The sequence below is a fragment of the Chrysochloris asiatica genome, unplaced genomic scaffold (genome assembly GCF_000296735.1).
Source record: "Chrysochloris asiatica unplaced genomic scaffold, ChrAsi1.0 scaffold00004, whole genome shotgun sequence".
In the NCBI taxonomy this organism is placed as follows: domain Eukaryota; kingdom Metazoa; phylum Chordata; class Mammalia; order Afrosoricida; family Chrysochloridae; genus Chrysochloris; species Chrysochloris asiatica.
Window position 1 is genome coordinate 32,194,715 of NW_006408522.1, and position 9,837 is coordinate 32,204,551.

At 41.2% G+C, this 9,837-nt stretch overlaps 1 pseudogene; it reads right to left on the reverse strand.

The window, feature by feature from the left end:
- The window catches only part of LOC102829743, a 12,047-nt pseudogene extending 8,902 nt beyond the window's left edge, over positions 1 to 3,145 (reverse strand).
- Positions 3,146 to 9,837: the final 6,692 nt, after the last annotated feature.

A 9,837-nucleotide genomic window follows, 5' to 3' on the forward strand; every position in this document is an offset into this window, starting at 1 on the left:
TTTTTATCAGGAATGGATGTTGGATTTTGTCAAATGCCTTTTCTGCATCAGGTGATATGATCATGTGGTTCTTTTCTTTTTTCTTATTTATATGGTGGATGATGTTGATCGTTTTTCTAATGTTGAACCATCTTTGCATCCCTGATATGAATCTCACTTGGTCATGATGTATTATCTTTTTGATGTGCTGCTGGATTCTGTTGCCTAGGATTTTGTTGAGAATTTTTGCATCTATGTTCATGAGCGATATTGGTCTATAATTTTCTTTCTTCGTGATATCCTTCCCTGGTTTTGGTATGAGGGTTACGGTTGCTTCATTAAATGTATTAGGAAAATTTCCATCCTCCTATATATTCTGGAATAATTAAAACTATTTTTTAAAAAATATGTCAGTGTAATTAGGAAACAAGATGTTCAACATAAGATAAATAGATATAGATATAAAATCAAAGATGTTAGGTAAAATCCCTGTAATCCTAGCATTTAATTGGAAAAGGTCAAACAATGACCAACAATGACCAAATAATGCTTGAGTTGAAAAATATTGTTTCCTTTATGATATCACTATTATACAAATTTATGCATCAATCACTAAAGCCAGTGCTCATGAACTTGAAGAATTCTACCAACTTCTTCAGTCTGAAATTAATGAAACATGCAATCAAATTGAATTAATAATTATTGGTGATTTGAATGAGAAAGTTGCAAACAAAGAGGAAGAAACAGTAGCTGGAAAACATGGCACTGGTGATAGAAATGATTGGTGATAGGAGATCCCATGACAGAATTTTGCAAGAACAATGACTTATTCATTGCAATGCTGTTTATAAGCAAAATAAAAGTCATATACACATGAATCTTACCAGATGGAATATACAGGAATCAAACTGACTACATCTGTGGGTTAAGCTTTGGTAGCATAGTGCTAAGCACAAAGTCAACAATTTAATATACCAGCTGCTCCATGGGAGAAAGATGAGGCTTTCTGCTGCCATAAAGATTTACATCCTCAGAAACTCTATTGTTAAGTGCCATTGAGTCAGTTCTGACTCATAGTGACCGTGTATAGGGTTTTCAAATAATGGCTGGTGACCTTGAACCACCACCCTTGTGGTTCAAACTGACTTTGCAGAAACCCTATATAGGGTTGCTATGACTCAGACTCCATGGCATATAACCACCACTACCACCACAACTATGGGAAGAAATGATGGATATGCTCAATATCATCAGCTAAAACAAGGCCAAGGGCAGACAACCAATTGCTAATATTCAAGTTCAGGCTGAAGCTGAAGAAAATTAAATCCAAAAGAGTCAAAATATGACCTTGAATATATCCCACCTGAATTTAGAGACCATTTCAAGAATAGATTTTATACATTAGACACTAGTGGTTGAAAACCAGGAAGAGTTGTAGGATGATATCAAGATGGGCACATCTTTGATCAGGTCATCAAAATACTCCCAACCAAAAGAAGTCCAGGCCCAGATGGCTTCACTAGTGAGTTCTACCAAACATTCAGGGAAGAGCTGTCACCAGTTCTACTCAAATAATTCCAGAGGAGGATGGAAAATTTCCTAATACATTTTATGAAGCAAGCATAACCCTCATACCAAAACCAGGGAAGGACGTCACTAAGAAATAAAATTATACACCAATATCCCTCATAAACATAGATGTAAAAATTCTCAACAAAATCCTAGCCAACAGAATCCAGCAGCACATCAAAAAGATAATACATCATGATCAAGTGGGATTCATATCCGGGATGCAAAGATGGTTCAATATTAGAAAAATGATCAACATAATTCACTATATAAATAAGAAAAAAGCAAAGAACAACAAGATCATATCGATTGATGCAGAAAAGACATTTGACAAAATCCAGCATCCATTCCTGATAAAAACACTCAACAACAAAGACATTGAAGGGAAATTCCTCAACATAATTAAGAGCATATATACAAACCAACAGCCTACATTATTCTCAATGGAGAGAAACTGAAAGCCTTAGATTGGAACAGATTGAAATATATTGAAACAGATCTATATTTGTGCCCATTTCATAAAAAGATGATACAACAAACAGCATACTGAAATTATCCAACAATATTAGTAATATCACATGCAATTAAAATTTTGCTGAAAATAATTCAAAATAGTGGTAGCAGTACATGACAGAGAGCTGTCAGAAATTCAAGAAGAGGATGTGGAACCCGGGATATCATTGTTGATGTCAGATGGATCTTGGCTGAAAGCAGAGAATATCAGAAATATGTTTACTTGCGCTTTATTGACTATGCAAAGACATTTGACTGTGTAGATTATAACAAACTATGGATAGATAACATTGTGAAGAATGGGAACTTCACTGTGCTCACATAGAACCTGTACATAGAACAAGAGGTAATTGTTCAAACAGAACAAGAGGTAACTGTAAGGTTTAAAATTAGGAAAGGTGTGTATCAGGGTTCCTGGGTCAGTAATTTATAGGTACTGGGCCGAGTCTGTCACTGATATTCATTGATGCGTCTCAGAATTTCTGGTAGATCTTGGTTCCACTATTGTAACAAATGGGTGTCATGCTGTAAAGTTTGTTTCAGGATTCTGTGTATTTATTCTACTAGTCTTTCTGAAGTTAGGTTATATGGGAGATGAAAATGCTACCCAGTGCCCATCCCATCTGCCCAATTCTCGGACTTTGTGTCCTGTTTTTCAGTGTAGTCACATGACCACTTGCTTTGCAGGTGCCTGTTGTATGGCATGCAGCTGGGCCACTTCATTAGCTTGGGTGTTCCCCAGTGGCCAGAGGGGGCTATATGCTGATACATGAAACACTATACTGTCTATGCCCTGTAAGCAGGCCCAAATACCTTTCCACAGATCCATCCCCAGAGGGACCACTGGTTAACCAGCCACTCTTGTTCTTTCCGCTGTGTTAACCATAATGTTAGTCCTTTGTACACTACCCAACTGTCCATGCATAGGATTATAGGGGTTGGCTTGTGCGTAAGTACCATCCAAACGATTCTCAATTCAGCCCGCTGACTACTGTGCCCCATGCCTTGATCAACCCACATACTTTCCGTGGCAGGCTATATAACCACTGTAGTCCACCGTGGGGGTTATCTCAAGCTGAGCCATCGTGTACGCAGCTTCCTCTGGAATTTGCCCAATGTGTGTGGGTGCTTCCATTGTGGGCAGCTGGTGCTTTCTGTTGCTGATATAGGTGACCAGGCCAAGAATCTGGTATAGTTCAGCATTCAAGGGACTGGTTGAGAAGACACTTCTCTGTTGCAGATTGCATGGCATTTGGCCAATGTGCTGAACTGGGCCACCCAGGGCATTTACACTATTACAGGAGCCCCTTTTGTGATGTCTTCCACAAGCAGTAAACTCTTGTATACAGCACAAAGTTGTTTCTCTAGAGGACTGAATCCTGTTTCTGTACCTTTCTGTAACTGAGACCAAAATCCTAAGGGAACATATGGGTTCTGTTGCCCTAGACATACCCTTCCAAGTAGTCTGCGACATCCAATTCACACTCTTTCCCTACAGCTATAGTCCTGTATTTGCTGTACTGCTATCTTAGTAGCATTGAATGCCTGTCCCACCTCAGGTCCAACTCCAAGTTGCCCCCTTTTTGACAAGGCTGTATAACAGGCACAAAAATCTCAACCAAGTGGGAAATAAAGGGTCTTCAATATCCCAGCATCCCTAGGAATGTCTGCAGTTCTTTCATTTTGGTAAGGTTTCATTCTAACTTTATCAATGACAGCCTTGAGAACCACCTTTGTCATACCCGACCACACCGCACCCAAGGGTTTGACAGATAATACAGGGCCTTGAAGTTTGGCATCATTGATGACCCATCATCTGGAACTCAGATGTGATACTAGTTGTGGAACTACTTGTTGAAGCAAGGGAAGCGAATCACAGGTTAGCATGACATCATCAATATAATAGAACATATGAACACTCGGGGGCTTGACCCACTTCCCTACGTCCTGAGCAGCTAATTCATAAATCAAGGTGCACTTGGCCCTAGTATCTACTAACATTACCACAGTCTGTTTGTTCTTGAGAGACCAGTAGGTGATTAGCTCTACATGAGGCCTCTGGTTCCCCTGCTGGCATCTCCTATGGTGGTGGTGCACCAGGGGCAGTGAGCTCCTGAGGACCTTTTTCTCTAACAAACTGTTGTTCAGGATAGAGCTCTTGCCATAGCTTCACTGGTACTGTATTTGGCTGCCTGTCAATTTTTTCATGGGGGTATCAGCAGCAAGCAAGTCAATCCACAATTGCTTCCTGGTGACCTGGATGAGACTTTCTTTATTTGATGTCTTATTTGCTCACTCCCCTCCTCTTTTCATTCCTACAGCTTGGTTATTCTGTCTGTGGAGCTTCTCTGTCTCCCTCAGGTCTACCTGAGCAGCCTGGGATACCAGTTGTCCCACCATGGGGCTTAACATAGACACCAGTGCTTCTTACCATTGGTTAGGAGCTAACTGTAAAATAGCATCTTTCGTGTCAGCTGTGAGCAGTTCATCATTAAGGCTCTGATAAATCATGCTGTGTGGACCCTGCAGGCTTCACTCCCAGCTTTATAACAACTCCCTCCAATTCCTCCAGAGCTGCCTAGTGGCTGGGGGAGATTGGGATGTCTCCCTCATTCTTCAGCCTGCAATCACCCACACCAGGAATGATACTACCTTGGCTTCATTCACTGAAGCACAGAGACACTGCCACAGTGTGGGGCAGGTGGTTATAGACACCACCTTAGGAATTTCAAGGCCAGTGTGTACTATGCCTCCTGCCCAGTATCCCACAGGCAGAGGAGCCAAGCAGCAACAGGCTCTCTCCCCTTTTGCCAATCAAACTCCACCAGCTCAGCAGTAGTGTAGTACTCATGGTGACAAGCTGCTACCACTCAAGGACCATAAAATCAGTGGGAACCACACCAGCTGGACAGTGCTGCTCTTTTAATCTTGGTAACTAGGGCTGGTCATGCTTCTAGAGAACTTCTTCCCCACAATCCTCCTCCTCTGACTCAGTCGAGGATTCCAGTGGGTCCTATCGCTTGGGATCCCCATCCACCTTCCTGGTTACAGCGTGTATCTGCTGATGGGGTGGATGGCATCCCTTCACTTTCCTTAGACAACAAGCCAGGGTTTCTATGGTGAAATATGAGGCAGGTGCCATGCCTCTCTCCAGATGCAACTAATCTTTCAGCCTTCTGGCTTCCAACCTCAAAGCTGCTTCCACTTCAGAGCTCTCACAGCACACAGGAGGGGCCTGGGAACTGAGGCAACCAACATCTCAGTGTCCTTCTTAACCTTACAGACCCCAACTCCCTGTAGGAATTTCAACAATCCTTGTGGTGTTTTCAGGCCATCACTGTACTCACTCGGCTGGTTCCCTTGTTTCTAACAACTGTTGCTATGGAACCACACTTGGAGGCCAATGGCCATCCTGGGATTTCCCCTGCTGTGTCCATTTTCCCTCCCATCTCCTCTTTGGAGTCCTGGTTTGTTTGTTGGGTATTTTTGTTTTTATTTTATTTTTTGATCTCCTGGCTGACTCACCAATTGTTTGTGTTTAGGCCCAGGAGGGAAACTTACTAACTGGGATGAGAACAGCGGCTATTTCCAGTGACAGCTGGCTGGATAGCCAAGATTTTCCACACTTGGTGGGGGAGGAGTACAAATTGTGGGTCCCTTTTATACTGGTAGACAAGCCTCATATTCCAGAAAAGAAGGGATAGGAAGTAGTATGAGGAGAGTCCTATCTTGAGCTGAGATTCAGTGGTGGGGGAACAGAAAAACAGCCCAGTGCCAACTGCCTGCTACTCCCAAGTAGCATCCATGGGAACACAGAGTTTCAGTATGCAAGGTCAGGGATATATGCTAGATGGGGAGAAAGGGGCTATGACAGGGCACTTCTCCTGGGTTGCATTGGTGTGGCCAGTTTGGAGTATTTAGCTTTTGTCCCTATAGCATCCAAGTGGTGATACTGAATAGTAAATTTGATATATGCATTTGGTGAGTCTGTCTCTCCCTCTACCCACCATGGGTCACCCTGCTAGTATTTAAAATACCCATGGCATAGCTTCCAGAATCACAGCAACACACAAGGCTCCATAGTATGACAAACTGATAGATGAGTGTTTAAAATACAGGTGACATACCTTCCAGTATCAAAGCAACATGCAAGCCCCCACAGTATGACAAACTGACAAACAAATGGCGGCCATAGAACACGTTGTTCTTGTTGTTAAGTGCTGTCAAGTCAGTTCCAACTCACAGGCACCCTTTATAGTGTTTCTGAGGAGCAGCTGGTAAGTTTAAACTGACCTTGCTGTTCAACCCGACCTTTAGGTCCAGTGCTTTATCCTGCAGTACCAAACCAGAATATTGTTGTTGTTAAGTTGTTGTTGTTAAGTGCTGTCAAGTTGGTTCAGACTTATAACGACCCTGTATAGGATTTCCTAGGAGCTGCTGGAGAGTTTGAACCTCCAACCTTATGGTTCAAACTGAATCCAGTGCATTATCCTACAGTGCTTCTCCAGAACTCCAAAGTAAGTGCTGAATAAATATTAATTATAATCATATAACTAAAAGTCATTCTTCCTTTCGACTTTTCCTCTGAACTTCTATAGCACTTTTATTGTATCTTATACTATAATTTTATGTCTTTTCTCCTCTATAGACTTTAAACTCTTTGAAAGTAGCAACTATATTTTCATCAGTTTTATATGCCACTCCATCTCTCCCATCACCATGAAGCCAGAATGGTGCCATGTCCTTTATTGTGTTGAAGCTTATAAATTAACTGGCACCTATGCAGAAGCACTTCAAAAGGGAGCTTCCAGAAATTCAAGCTGAATTCAGAAGAGAACATATAACCAGGAATATCATTGCTGATCTCAGATGGATCTTGGCTCAAAGGAGAGAACACTAGAAAGATGTTTACTTGTGCTTTATCAACTATGCTAAGACATTCGACTGTGAGGATCATAACAAACTACGGATAACATTGTGAAGAATGGGAATTCCAGAACACTTCATTGTGTTCATGCAGAACCCGTACACACAGCAAGTGGCAGTGGCTCAAACGGAACAAGGGGATACCGCATATTTTTTAAATTAGGAAAGGTGTGCATCAGGGTTGTATCCTTTCACTATAATTATTCAATCTGTATGCTGAGCAAATAATCTGAGAAGCTGGACTACATGAAGAAGAATGTGGCATCAGGATTCAAGGAAGGCCCATCAAGAACCTGAGATGTGCAGATGACACAACCTTGCTTGCTGAAAGCAAAGAGGACTAGAAGCACTTACTTATAAAGATAAAAAAACAACAATGATAGCTTTCAGTATGAATCACACTTCAATGTGAAGAAAATAAAAATCTTCACAACTGGACTGATAAACAAACATCATGATAAAAAAATAAAGATTGAAATTGTCAAGGACTTCATTCTACTTGGAACCACAATCAATGCTCATGGAAGCAGCAGTCGAGAAATCAAACATGCATCGTATGGGACAAATCTTCTGCAAAAGACCTATTTAAAGTGTTAAAGAGCAAGAGGACACTGAGGGCTAACATTTTTCTGACACAAGCCACGGTGATATTTGAAATCACCTCATATGCATGTGAAAGCTAGACAAAAAATAAGACCAAAGAAGAATCATTGCATGTCAGTTATGGTGTTGGTGAAGAATATTGAAAGTTCCATGGACTACCAGAAAACAAACAAATCTGTCTTGCAAGAGGTTCATCCAGAATACTCCTTACAAGTGAGGATTGTGAGACTTTGTCTCATGTTCTTTGGACATGTTGTCTGGAGGGACCAATCCCTGGAAAATGACATCATTCTTGGTAAAGTAGAGGGTCAGCAAAAAAGAGGAAGACCGCCAATGAAATGCACTGACACAGTGACTGCAGCAATGGGCTCAAACATAACAATTGAGAGGATGGAGAAGGCCCGGGCACTGTTGTACATAGGGTGTCTGTGAGTCTGAGCTGACTGGAAGGCACCTAACAACATTTCTGACTCTCCTTTTTCCTCTGAGCCAGGCAAATAGAGACCAATTGTTTCTTGAAGGGTGACTTACAAGATTTAAGACCCCAGGCACTACTCATGAACTAGAAGTTTTAATAGAACACTAAGCACATTATTAGGCCAATTAACTGGGCTGTCCTAAAAATCTGCCACCCTAAACCTCTAAACTAAGGAACCATATTCCGTGAGTTATTTGTCGTTGTTGTTAAGTGCCATGAAGTCAGTTGTAGTATAGGGTTTCCAAGGAGTGACTGGTGGGTTTCAACTGTCAAATTTGTGGTTAGTAGTCTAGTGCTTATTCTACAGTGTTACACCAGGATCCCATGAGGTGTTTGGTTGCACATAAATAGCATCAACAGCTACTCTTTTTCTTTTTTTGTCATTGTAAGTACATCTATTGCACAACTTTTGCTAATTTAACTTTTTATAGGTGTACAACATATTGACAGCAATTACATTAATTGACTGTGCAATTTTTCCACATCAGGTGCTGGTGTGGCACTATAGGATAAGCACTTGACTGATAATCACAAGGTTGGCAGTTCAAACCCACCAGTGCTTCTTGGAAAATATATACAGGGTCACCATGAGTCAGAACTAACTCCATGGTACTTAATAACAACAAAACTGAAACTTATTATTCCATATGTCTTATAAATTGAATTATGTTCTTCAAAAATTTGTTGTAAATCTCCTTTCTATACCTGGGGTTATAATCACATTTGTTATGTTAGTAAGATAGTAGTCGTTTAGGGTGTGTTTTGAGTCCATCTCTTTTGATATGTCCCACCCACTGCAATTGAATCCATTCTGACTCATAGGACACAGTAGAACTGCTCCATGGGATTTTCAAGATCACAAATCCTTATAGGAGCATATAGCCTCATTCATCTTCATTAACCCACAATGCCACACCAGCACCACATAGAAGAGATTAAATGCAAAGTAGCAAGCTGAGAGGTAAGGAGATATGCCAAACCACATGAAGATCACCTAGAAGCATAAGTTCAAAAAGACAAGGGCCTTCCACCCAAGTCAACAGAGAAAGCCTTTTCCTAGAACTGAGACACTGAATTTGGACTTCTAGCCTCCTAAACTGTAAGACAACCACTCATCTGTCAGTTTGTTGTACTGTGGTGGCTTGTATATTGCTGTGATGCTGGAAGCCATGACACTGGTATTTTAAATACCAGCAGGATGTAGCATAGTGGGTTATGTGTTGGACGGCTAACTGCAAGGTCAGTAGTTGGAATCCACCAGCCACTCCTTTGGAAAAAGATGAGGCTATCTGCTCCCACAAATATTTCCAGTCTCAGAAACCCTGTACAGGTTATTATGAGTTAGAACTGACTCACTGGCAAGTAGCAGCAGCAGCAGCAGCAGCAGGGTCACCCATAGTGGACAGGTTTCAGAGGAGCTTCCAGACTAAGACAGACTAGGAAGAAAGAGAAGCAAATCACTTCTGAATGGCTAGCCACGGAAAACCTAATGAATAGTAGTGAAATTATTCATATGTCTAATATAGTGTCAGAAGAAAAGCCCCTCAAGTTAGAAGGCATTCAAAATATGACTAGGGAAGAGCTACTCCCTCAAAGTAGAGTTGACCTTAGATGGAGCAAAGTTTTGGGGATCCTCATTTGCTCAAGAAACAGCTGTAAATATCTATTAATAATTGGAAGGTGGAGTGTATAAAGTATGTATCTAGGAAACATGGAAGTTGTCAAAGGTGAAATGGAATGCATAAAGATTGATAGCCTAGGCATTAGTG